This window comes from Cotesia glomerata, linkage group LG1, assembly GCF_020080835.1.
Source record: "Cotesia glomerata isolate CgM1 linkage group LG1, MPM_Cglom_v2.3, whole genome shotgun sequence".
NCBI classification, from domain to species: domain Eukaryota; kingdom Metazoa; phylum Arthropoda; class Insecta; order Hymenoptera; family Braconidae; genus Cotesia; species Cotesia glomerata.
This window is the reverse complement of record NC_058158.1, coordinates 9018940-9032975: the sequence shown is the minus strand read 5'-3', so window position 1 is coordinate 9032975 and position 14036 is coordinate 9018940. Positions and strand designations below refer to the sequence as shown.

At 26.7% G+C, this 14036-nt stretch overlaps 1 protein-coding gene across 2 annotated transcripts in view; it reads left to right on the top strand.

The window, feature by feature from the left end:
- Positions 1–14036, top strand: part of LOC123275055 (TOX high mobility group box family member 3-like) — a 398558-nt gene that overhangs the window by 274271 nt on the left and 110251 nt on the right. The window lies entirely within an intron of this gene.

Sequence of the window (14036 nt, the reverse complement as noted above, 5' to 3'; positions counted from 1 at the left end):
AGATTGATTGATGGGATTTGCAGTTGAGTAACTTTTAACTAGATTAACAAAGTAAAAATAAAAAAATGAAAAGTACCTGAGGTACATGTCTCAAAAAAGATACTTTAAGACTTGAATGTTTTATCAAGTCTCGCAATTAAGATCAAGCAATCTCGAATCCCAACCAATTAAGATAGTTTATCCATTTTTTAATTCGCGATTACGATGCGCGGATCAGCAGAGTAGAGACTAGTGAGTTGATTGGCTCGACTTGAATAGACTAGATTACTGATGGATTAAATAATAAAGAGATTCGCTAAATTAATTATTAAGCGGAGGTAAATGAATTCAATTATTAACAAAGAGCCAATAACGGAATAATATAATAAATTAATAATTAATAAAAAAAGATCGACGGCATACTAAACACAAATGATCCAAAGAATTAAAAGGCCTCTTGTATCTATAATATATTATTATGATGCATCTAGATGATTAAGTTGATTCACGTGGCGCGTAATGCTAATCCTCAGCACCCAGGCTATAACTTTATGAAAACATCCTATCTTCTTATTATTATTCGACGTTAAATTATTGTTTTCAGTCATGCTATGTATTGTCCCATGCCGGCTCGATTAATGTCTTGTTACAACTGGATTATCATTATTAAATACATCCCAATTTATTTTAATGAATTCGGGTTGAGTCTAAATAAAAAAACTTTTTTTAAGTCAATTGTATTTAATTATTCATTTAAATTAATACATAGAAAAAATAATTTCTTGACTGGAAAACAAAATTCTTGGCTCAAGAAAATTTTCGCACTGAAAAAAAAAATTCTTGACTGAAGTGTAAATTTTCTTGGCTCAAGAAAATATTAAGGAAGGTTGAAAATTTCTTGAATAAAGTCAAAGTTTCTCGAGCCAAGAAAATTTTCTTGAGTCAAGAAAATTTTTTCTTGCTCCAAAATAATTTTCGTTTTCCTTAAAATTTTCTTGGCGCAAGAAATTTGTTTTTTGTGTGCGGGTGCCTGAAAGAAGACTGAAATTGTGTTGGCCGAAGTAAAAATTTTTCGAGAAATTCTATTCTTGGTGGAAGTTATTTTTTCTTAATTCAAATTATCATAAATACTTGATACAATAAATTTTTATATTTCATCAAGATTTTTAAATACTTTAGGGAAGCAGTGCCACCTACTTGAGCTAAGAAAAAAATTTTCTCACCTTGAGAAAATTTTTCTCTTGAATATTTAATACCCATTTTATATTATTTTACCGTGCAATTATACATATTGAATGAAAAAAAATGATGAAATATTATTTGATCTTCCCATTTGACATGTTAATCAATAAAAATATTAATGAAAATTTACTTCTATCTTTATATTTAATTTTTTGGAGCAAGAGAGAAATTTTCTCAAGACAAGAAAATTAACTTCTATCAAGAACTAAATTTTTGGAGCTGAGGCTGAATTTTCTCAAAACAACAAAATTTTCTTGACTTAAATAAATTTTCTTGGATCAAGATACGTATTTTTTAAAGCAAGAGAATTAATTTTGTTGGAAAAGTAAAATTTCTTGTGTCAAAAAATATTTTTGTCTGAAAAAGACCGAAGATGTTGGCCGAAGTAAAAAGTTTTATTGAAATTCTATTCTTGGTGGAAGTAATTTATTCTTAATTCAAATTATCATTAATACTTGATACAATAAATTTTTATATTTGATCAAGATTTTTAAATACTTTAGGGAAGCAGCGCCACCTACTTCAGTTGAGAAAAAATTTTCTCACCTTGAGAAAATTTTCTCTTGAATATTTAAGACCCATTTTATATTATTTAACCGTGAAATTATACATATTGAATGAAAAAAATGATGAAATATTATTTGATCTTCCCATTTGACATGTTAATCAATAAAAATATTAATGAAAATTTACTTCTATCTTTATATTTAATTTTTTGGAGCAAGAGAGAAATTTTCTCAAGACAAGAAAATTAACTTCTATCAAGAACTAAATTTTTTGGAGCTTCGAGGCTGAATTTTCTCAAAACAACAAAATTTTCTTGACTTAAATAAATTTTCTTGGATCAAGATACGTATTTCTTAAAGCAAGAGAATTAATTTTTTTGGAATAAGTAAAATTTCCTGTGTCAAAAAAAAATTTTTTTTTTACTCAAGAAAATAATTAGGAAGAAAAATATGTTCTTGGCTCAAGTAAACCTTTTTTCCTGTGTAAATATTGTTGTTGTTGTTATTATTATTATTTTATTCGCTTTAATAATGATAAATAATAATTAATAAAGTTATGAAAGAAAATATTGACCCGAGACTTTATAGATGAATAGTTTATAAACGCAATAATGAAAACAAATTCAGTGTGGTGAAAATGTATAAAAGTATTGCCCAGAAAGTTAATGAATGAATAAAGAGCGAGCGAGTACGCGATAATAAAGTACCCGAAGAAAGAGAAAGAGGTCAGAGGGTTGATGGCCTGGGAGGGGAAAAGGGAAAAGGAACACGGGGGTGGAAACCACGACACAACGGATTTAATATGGAAGCCGGAGGAAATTGGATTTAAATAAATTTGAATACTTCTAAAATTAAAGCCCTCCCATGACGTCCACGTGGAAACGTAATAACGCTCTTACTCAACAATATATATATATATATATATTTTTTTATCCTCCTTCTACTCATATTCGTACTCCAGCCTTATTTACCTCTTCTCAGCTTCATCTTCATCTTTTTATTCCCCACTACACCAATTCATTATTACTAAGAATCTCTTATTCTCTCCCACCCCGAGATATTCTCCTGATGTCCTACTTATATTTTCATAATACCTATTGGTATCTATATATATATTTATAAATGTAAATAAAACTACAATAAACTTTCTTATTATTAAATTGTTATATTTATAACAATGAATATTTTTATTTTTATACTCTACTAGCAACCTTGCAGTCACTATGTGACTGCCGCGGATTGTGAACTATAAATAAATAAAATTTTGCTTTATTAAATAATGACTTTTGTTAAATTGCAGTGTACTATCTTGAATATTGACGTTTTTAAAGATATAAGCTCACCCCGATGCTACACTCATCAAGAGCTTTCATTTGAGTACCCACAAGCATTTTTGATATATTTTTCATATATACATATATATAACATATATCTTAAAGATATAAGCTCATTCCGATGTTAAATTCATCAAGAGCTATCATTTGAGTACCCACATGCATTTTTGATATATTTTTTATATATACATATATACAATATATATAAATATATGAAAAATTGATGTGGGTACTCAAATGAAAGGTCTTGATGAGTGTAACATCGGGATGAGCTTATATTCTTAAAATTGTCAATAGTTTACATAATAGGTCATTTCTTCATTATGTTAAATTGCACGGTACTTTCTTGACTATTGAGGTTTTTAAAGATATGAGCTCACTCTGATATTATAATCATTAATAGCTTTCATTTGAGTACCCACATGCATTTTTGATATATTTTTTATATATACATATATACAATATATATAAATATATGAAAAATTGATGTGGGTACTCAAATGAAAGGTCTTGATGAGTGTAACATCGGGATGAGCTTATATCTTTAAAAATGTTAATTGTTCACAAGATACAAGGTCATTTCTTCATTATGTTAAATTGCACTGTACTTTCTTAACTATTGAGGTTTTTAAAGATATGAGCTCATCCCGATGTTACACTCATCAAAAGCTTTCATTTGAGTACCCACATGCATTTTGATATACTTTTCATATATACATATATATAAATATATAAAATATATGAAAAATTGATGTGGGTACTCAAATGAAAGGTCTTGATGAGTGTAAAATCGTGAGGAGCTTATACTTCTTTAAAAATGTTAATTGTTCACAAGATACAAGGTCATTTCTTCATTATGTTAAATTGCACTGTACTTTCTTAACTATTGAGGTTTTTAAAGATATGAGCTCATCCCGATGTTACACTCATCAAAAGCTTTCATTTGAGTACCCACATGCATTTTGATATACTTTTCATATATACATATATATAAATATATAAAATATATGAAAAATTGATGTGGGTACTCAAATGAAAGGTCTTGATGAGTGTAACATCGGGATGAGCTTATATCTTTAAAAATGTCAATATAACATGAGATACAAGATCACTTTTTAATTATGTATCTAATGACACTAAATTTCACTAAAAAAATCGATTTTATCATATGACTATCCTGGACACAAATTTTTTTTTATTCTCTCAATAATAGAGAGATTATAACAAACTTTTGTCACAATGTTTATTGTTATGATTATTAAATAATTTTATCTATTAAATGTTTCAGTTTATTCTCTTATCACTCAAAGCTTTAATTTTATTTTGTAATGTATCTTTTTATTGTGGAGATTAGATAAAAATAGGTCTTGGAAATTTTTTATTGTTTTATGGAAAATTGATGATGAATTTAATGTTTAAATTTATTGATTTCAATTAAAAAAAATAAAAAATTGTTATTTTTAATATTTTTTAAGGCACATAAGTTAATTTTATTGATCAATAACTCAGACAAAAATGAAGTTTAATGTAAAAAAAATTTCCCATCTCTTGAATCACAAGTAAAAGCAATAAAAAGTAATAATAAAACTAAAACAAGCTTTTAGTTTTATTAGAAAAAAAAAAAAAAGAGTTTTAAATAAAAAGTTATGGCAAGCTTCCAAGATAAAATGAGATATGTTTAAATAGACTAAAAGAAAATATGAAACAAAAAAAAAAAAAGTAAATACATTAGCATAAGTAAGAGTATTGAGAAAATAATATTTATAATGAAAAATAAAGGAATAAAATTTAATCAGATTTATAAAGCGATAATATTAAATATATGATTCATTTACTTATCGCTTGAGCATTGCTGTTTTAAATGATTACACTGTCTTGTATAAATACATTAAGATGACATGAATTGCGTCTAAACCAATTACGTTAACCCAGATAACAAGTTTTCCGGTAATACTGTTACGGTAATAAGAATAAAAAAGAATTACTAAGCTAAAACCCTTTGGATAACACGCGTAAAGGGCAGATGAAAAAAAAAAGTGAGAATATAATAGGCAAGAGGATTAGTCGTGTTTAATTAATGTCGGTTCTATACTATACTAATCCAACGGGTAAAGTGAACTCTCAAGAAAGAAATAAAAGTTTTAGTTTATGCTCGAGCCAGAAAAAATGTCAAACAACTTTTTATGTTGAGGGTACATATAATTTAACCTACACACTATAGTCAGCAGCCCGCGGCAACCTCGATAAACGTCAACCTAATTTTAAAACTTGTCTGTATCTAGCAAAACTATGTCTTTACTTACTAGCGCTGGTACAAGTCTTGTTGCATCGTCAGACTACATTTATATTATTTTACAATTTTCAATCAAACCCTAATTGAACAATTTTTTTTTTCATAGTATTATACACAGATAAAAAGGTTCACTTGAGTCAAGAAAATATTTTTCTTGCTAATTATTTTCTTTATTATTAGAAAAAAAAATTTTTTTTTTATATGAAATTTCACCTAATCCACCAAAATTAATTCTCTTGCTTTAAGAAATACGTATCTTGATCCAAGAAAATTTATTTAAGTCAAGAAAATCTTGTTTTGAGAAAATTCAGCCTCGTGCTCCAAAAAATTTAGTTCTTGATACACTGATAGAAGGATTTCTTAGCATTTAAGAAGATTTCTTTGTATTTAAGAAATCATTTCTTAAATATCATTTCTTAATATTTAAAAAATATTTCTTAAATACAAAGAAATATTTCTTAAATATTAAGAAATATAAATACTAAAAAATATTTCTTAAATACAAAGAAATATTTCTTAAATACTAAGAAATATTTCTTAAATACAAAGAAATATTCTTAAATTCTAAGAAATCCTTCTATCAGTGTAGAAGTTAATTTTCTTGTCTTGAGAAAATTTCTCTCTTGCTCCAAAAAATTAAATATAAAGATAGAAGTAAATTTTCATTAATATTTTTATTGATTAACATGTCAAATGGCAAGATCAAATAATATTTCATTATTTTTTTTCATTCAATATGTATAATTGCACGCTAAAATAATATAAAAAGGGTATCAAATATTCTCGAGAAAAATTTTCTCAAGGTGAGAGAATTTTTTTCTTAGCTCAAGTAGGTGGCGCTGCTTCCCTAAAGTATCTAAAAATCTTGATCAAATATAAAAAATTATTGTATCAAGTATTTATGATAATTTGAATTAAGAAAAAATGACTTCTACCAAGAATAGAATTTCTCGAAAAATTTTTACTTCGGCCAACACAACTTCGGTCTTCCTTCAGGCACCCGACAAATTTTCTTGAGCCAAGAATTTTGCCCTCCAGTCAAGAAATTTTTCTTACTCTACACGGAAAAAAGAAAACTTGAAAAATTACAGTTCAGATTGTAATTATTACATATTTTATAAGAATTACATTGTAGAATGTAATATTTACATTGAAAGCTCTGAAAATTAACATTCAAAGTTTGAATTTAGAAAAATGTTATTTCAAACTGTCATTTTTCTAGTTTTGATTACGACTGGACTGATTTTACATTTTATACTGTAATTATTCCTGTTTTTTTTTCGTGTGTATTTTTATTAAATAAAAACTGAAATTATATTCCTTTATTCAGTTGAAAATTATTAACATTTTTCTGTAATTTCCTTCAACATACACCGTCAATTTAATAACAATTAAAAATAATTAAACACCAAATAAAGTCATTGGAATTTTTTTATCAAGCGTTCCCTTTTTCTCCTCTATCCCCGTCGTTAATTAATCATATCATACATGTACCTGTAATATTTCAAGAGGAATTCAAACAAATATTCCGATCAACTCTTTGGCCTTGTAAAACGTTCAGCAATATTAAATATTCATTTCATTTGATTAGCAAAAAATTTTCACATAAATCCCAAAAATTTCCAAGCTATAAAAACCCGATAATTAAATATTGGTTCAACCAATGATAATTCGCAAAATATTCATTTTAATTAAGACTTTCTCAATTTATTAATACCGTAATATAAACTAAAATAAATATTTTATACTTTAAATGTCTTTGCTGTTTATAAAGCTTCATTAAATGAGCAATAAAAATATATTTACAATAGCAAATATGACAAGTAAACAGTTATATTATGATATGGGTTTGTTTAAACAGGATTTGCAAAGATAATATTTCTAAGACCTCGAAAAGTCAATTGAATCTCAAGATTCAATAAGTTAATAGAGTTATTTTAAAAGTACAACGCAATTTAAATTTACAGTGATTTATTATTGATTATTACAACGTCTTCCCATCAGTTTTATTGATTGATGTTATTACAAAATTAATAAATTAATGAATCATTATTTTTTCGTAATATTCTACGCCGAGAAAAATGATTTCAATTGAAGGAAATTGTATGTTATTACGACGTATGTCTTTTTGTAATTGAAATGTATAAATCAAACGATCAAGATAAAATAATAAATTTTTTCTCTGAATTTCCACGTGAATTAAAGTAATTACCAGTGACGTCTTCTTATATTATTCTTATATGGGTGATTCTCTGTAAGGATGTTTTTTGCTGTCCCAAGCATTTTTTTATTAGAAAAATTGTTATTTTGTTACTAAAAAAAATTTATTACGAAAGTAAAAAAACATTTCTATTTGGAGCATTGAAAACTAAAATGGAATAAATTTTGGTTTTTTTGCTATAAATTCGTAAACCACCGAAATGTCAGTCCCTTGGACTGTCCCAGTCTCAAAATTAAAACTTTAAGATTAAATTTTAAGTTATTCGTCAATAATATATAATTTAGTCCATAATGTTTATAAACTTAATTAGTTAACTAACAATCTTCTTCAATAAAAAGTACCGAAAATTAATTTGTTTCATTAAATTCATTAAACCAAAGTTTGTCCCAGGCATTTTAAGATCAGTCTCCTGCCAGAAGTTCAAAGCCAAAAAAAAAAATCCAGCGTGTTATTTTACCTTTTGTAAGGTTTATAAGGATCTAACTACACTGAGAAAAAAGTATTTTGCTACTAAGGATATTTTTTTTGATAATCAGAATACTTGGTATTGTGCTACTAAGAATACGTGGTATTTTGATTATCACAATAAGTATACTGATTTTCACAATACCTACACTGATAGAAAATTTATGTTGACTCAAGAGATATTTTCTTGATCTAAGAATTTATTTTGGAAGACAAATGATTATTTTGCTTTAAGAATTTCTTGTCTTGATTTAGATTTTCTTGGCTTAAGAGCTATATTATCTTCAATCGATACATTTAAGTTTTTCAATCAAAATAACATTATCGTTTAAAAAACTTAAAATAATTCATCAAAGTATATTTCAAAAACTAAATAGTCTTTAATTGTTATACCAAATAAAAATTATTTCTTGGAAATAAGTAAATTAAATAATGACTCAAAAAAAAGGCATTCTTAACACAAGTCGGTAACATCTTGAATCAATATTATCACCTATCTTGAACCAAAAGACAAAAATTCTTGAAAGAAATATATCTATATCTAGTTTCAAGAGTTCAAGTTTTGAAGAAAAAAAGTTTCTTGAATCAAGATTGATTTTCTATCAGTGTAGGTATACTGATTATCAGTATACCAATGTAACAGACTATTAGATGTTTATAACCTCACTTTACTGGCACAAATCAATTGACTTATAAAGCTAAAAAAACAAATTAAAATTAAAATTAAAAGTGTAATAATAATTTTTTTTCAAGCTAATATAATAAATATCAGTTGAATTCTATTTTTACCAGTGCATAAATCAAATAAACTAACTGTTAGTGTTAGAACGTCGATGGCAGTGACAGCGCATATATTATAGTTTACTGCGCAGAGTATAGGTCTTGAACTGACTTATATTCTGATAATTACAATACTTGGTATTTTGATTATCAAAATACTTTTTTCTTAGTGTAGCCTTGAGTTAATAACCATAGGGCTGTTAGCGCTTTATCGGCATTTTATTTAGTGTCAAAGCACCGTTTGTGCTGGAAATATGTGTCTGGGCCACTTCAAAACTCAGTCCCCTGGCAGCTATTTTTATTTATAATTTATTTATAAAATTGGATCCATAAGTCTTAATATTATTCTAATTAATGTAAACATTCATTGAGAACTTGAAAAGTTGAATGCATTGAAATAGTTTGTTTGATTTTTCTCAATTTGATAAAAAAAATCAGTCCCCTGGCAATCAGTCCCCTGTCATGTTATATGGCAAAAGATACACAAATATCGAAAAAGCAAAAATTAATTCGGCTGTTTATTTATTATAATTAAGCTGATAGTTTCGTAGCCTTTGTTAAATTTTTAACTTCCCGCTAAGAAAATCGAAGATTTTCAAAAATCGGGAAGTTATTGTTTTCACCCCGTTTTGAAAAAATCGAGTTTTCATTAGATCTTGACGTTTAAAGGTCACAGGAAGCTTCCCTGACTATCCCCGCGAGGTTGTCACGGTGTCTGTATGTATGTGTGTGTGTGTGTGAAAGTATGTGAACCGGTTATAACTTTTGAACAGCTTGACCGATTTCATCGCGGTTGGTGCCATTCAAAAGGGCTTGACCAAAATTAAATTTTGAAAACTATTTGGACCGATTCAGATCAATAGATTTTGAGAAATCTTAAAAAAACTGAAAAAAAAATTTTTTTCAAATGTGTTTTTTTTGGAATAACTTTTAAACTTAAAGGTTCAATTCCAAAAACTAATCAGCTCTTAACCTCAAAAAACCACATCAATCGCCAGCAGTACGGTTAAAATCGGTTAATTCGTTCGAGAGATATCGTGAACGAAAGAAAACCGAAAAAAGTGTTTTTTCGGAATAACTCCAAAATTCCTAGCGCGATCAATTCAAAATTTAAGATTCTTTGTGAGGCTTAAAAACTGCGTCGAATGCTTCTAACCGCGTAAAAATCGGTTTATTCATTCAAAAGTTATTGCGGTTTAAAAATTCAAAAAAAAGTGTCTTATCAAATCTCTATCAGACTTTTGAGCTCGAAGAGCTTTAAAGCATAGGAAAGGAATCTCTTTGAGCTCGGAGAGCTCAAAATAATCCATAAATTGTATTTTTGAGCTCGAAGAGCTCAAAAACGTCATTGGTGCAATTTTAAGCGCCTAAGTATCGAATTAGCGGGAAGTTGCAGAGATGGCCTTCAGGGTCAACCGTTTTCTTAATTTTTTTCTAATAAAATCAAAAATAATTTGGTCGGACAATTTTGTACAGATTTAGGACGTCCTTACAGAGAATCACCCATATACAGAAAAATATTCATGTATATATTTATATTATAAATCATTAAAACAATTGGATAATCTATTGTTATGTAAAGAATTTTTCTTTACATATTTATTAATTATAAAAAATTCGAGTATGATTTTATTGCATTTTTAACGATTGTAAAATATAATTCGAGTGTGATCATTAAGTGTCTCGTTCGACTCCTGTAAGAGGCCCAGGGAATTTCCCGTAATTAGTTTGGGCCCAGGTACATTTAAGAGATTAAATAGATAAATGGGAGTTTTGTTATACGTAAGCAAATTCACTTATACTTAAAATAAAAAAATACTTAAGTAATGACAAAGAATATTAGATAAAAAGATTTATTTTAAACCAAAAGATTTTAGAGTAACTTAAGTACAGAATTTTGAGTGTTGAGACAAATGTTTAAATGAATTTTAATATTGCAAGTTTTAAATAATTTTTAGATAATCAAAATTAAATATTAAATGAGAAATGAACTTTACGAATATGAAACAGATAAAAAAAAAAAGAACGTGAAAGTTAAACAATTTAAAATAAAGAAATATTAAATAATGAAATTCTAAAATAATGCAACAAATTTATAAAATGATAAAACAGAAGTATTTCTACAAATAAATAATTAAATTCAAAAAACGTAAGAGATGCTAGAATCAAGTACATATCTATTTATTCGATTTAAATAAATAAATTATTGTTAAACAGTACAAATGTACTTTATCTTTGCCTTTGTCTTTGTCTATACGTAAATGCGCTTACGTATACACAAACACATAGATGTTTAATAGAACATAAGAGTAAGTAAGAAAACTATATTGCACTCTGACCCAAGTAGAGGGGACTCATGCGATATTTTTGAACAACTTAAGAGAGAGGGTAAGGGCCCAAGACAATAGACAAATAATTGGACATTTGGTTCCCCCCAATGAGTGGAAATTAGTAACGCCCTAAAATTCGACACCTTACAGTTTTCACAAGAAAATCTCTCTCGTTGTCCTGACGTCCTAGTGTTAACATCACCTAAAGTTTTAATAAGTCTGAATAGACCACGTGTTAAATTTACCGAATAACGAATAAAAGATTGTAAAATTAAAAGTATAATTATGAAGTGAATCAAATCTAAAGAGTAAGTCAAATCAACAAAGTTCATCATTTTTATCAGGTACATTTTTAATAACTAATATTTGTGAATTTAATAATATCGTAAAATCGTTATATGAAAGAAAAAGTTAACTTTGAATCACTGTGTAATAATTGTAATTATTGTAATTTAACTAATGATATTAATTTTTGATTTAAACAATATATGTATTGAAATTATTCAACGTCCAATTTATTCAACAAAACTATCATTCTCAATAAATAGAAACTTGGAAGTTCCCGGTCTATTAGCCTAACACGCTAGGACCGAATACTTAAACACAATAAATAATTTAAATGTAAAATCAATTAATTTCCCTAAATTAATTTTTTTTACATAACACTATTCATGATTATAATTATTTTGTTATTTAAAACATTATCGTGAATTTTATAATTATAATGTAAAGTAAACTAATCCCAGTATAGTATGATTGATGAATTAATTTTTTCATTACATTTTTTATCGCAATTAATAATAATTACAAGTGATTATTATGGAATGCTACAAAGTGTAATTTCTTTTTTACTCATTAAACTAACAAACTAATTTTAAAAAAATTAATTTTCCTGTTTAATATAATAAATTATTCATAACTTTTGATGACGATCATATTATTTAATTGAATATTGTAAGTGACTTACGGTGTTTCATTAATTACCTTAAAAGTTTTTATAAATTATTTTATTAATCTCATTGTGAAGGGTCGTTTAACGGAGAAAAGGGAAGACGTTGAAAAGTGGATATAAATTTGACAGGCATGAGGGATTATCCTGATTGCCAGATTGACAACTGTTACAAGTCATGACGGAGGGGTCGTATCTTTTATGAACCTTTTTTTAAAAAACATCAAAAGGATTATTGTTATGTCTATTGTTACTGTTATTTCGATTTGATAGTTTCAATATATATTTTTTTTATTTTATAGACTAACAAGTGAATGCAAATACACTATAGCAGCTCTACTCCATATGGTTCATTTACTCTTCGTAAATGATACTAGTTTACTCTAGAGAATTTTTTTAAGGAATTTCTTCATTTTAAATTAAATTTATTTAAAATAAAACATATTTCTTCATTCAAAATTTTTATCTTCTTCGTTTAAGAAATTCGTCATAATAGTTTTTTATTCTTAAATCAAATAAATTTCTTTTCGATAAAATTACCTGCGCTAAAAATTTTTCACAGATGATTAATTATAAACTAGCAACCTTGCAGTCACTTTGTGACTGCCGTGACTTATATGAACCATAAACAAATAAAATTTTGCTTTATTAAATAATTAATTTTTTTAAATTGCACTGTACATTCTTAACTATTAACGTTTTTAAAGATATAAGCTCATCCCGATGTTACACTCAAGAGCTTTCATTTGAGTACCCACATGCATTTTTATATATACAAATATATAAATATACAAAATATATGAAAAATTGATGTGGGTACTCAAATGAAAGCTCTCGATAAGTATAATGTCGGAGTAAACTTATATCTTTAAAAATGTCAATAATTAAGAAATTATATTTTATTTTGTCAACTTATGACATTTTTAAAGATATAAGCTCATCCCGATGTTACACTCATCAAAACCTTTCATTTGAGTACCCACATGCATTTTTGATATATTTATCATATATACATATATATGATATATATAAATCTATGAAAAATTGATGTGGGTACTCAAATGAAAGGTCGTGATGAATGTAACATCGGGATGAGCTTATATTTTGTAAAATGTCAATAGTTTACAAGATGCAAGGCCGTTTCTTCATTATGTTAAATTTCACTGTACTTTCTTAACTATTGACGTTTTTAAAGAAATAAGCTCATCTCGTTGTTACACTCATCAAAAGCTTTCATTTAAGTACCCACATGCATTTTTGATATATTTTTTATATATACATATATATAATATATATATATATATATATATATATATATAGCAGCATATATATATATATATATATATATATATACATATATATAATATATATAAATATATGAAAAATTGATGTGGGTACTCAAATGAAAGCTCTCGATGAGTGTAACATCAGGATGAGCTTATATCTTTAAAAATGTCAATAATTTACAAAATAGGTCGTTTCTTAATTATTTTAAATTGCATTGTACTTTCTTAAATATTGACGTCCTCAAAGAAATAAGCTGATCTTGATGTTACACTCATCAAAAGCTTTCATTTGAGTACCCACATGCATTTTTGATATATTTTTTATATATACATATATATATGAAAAATTGATGTGGGTACTCAAATGAAAGCTCTCGATGAGTGTAACATCAGGATGAGCTTATATCTTTAAAAATGTCAATAATTTACATAATAGGTCATTTCTTCATTATGTTAAATTGCACGGTACTTTCTTGACTATTGAGGTTTTTAAAGATATGAGCTCATCCTGATGTTACACTCATCAAAAGCTTTCATTTGAGTACCCACATGCATTTTTGATATATTTTTCATATATACATATACATAATATATATAAAATATATGAAAAATTGATGTGGGTACTCAAATGAAAGCTCTCGATGAGTGTAA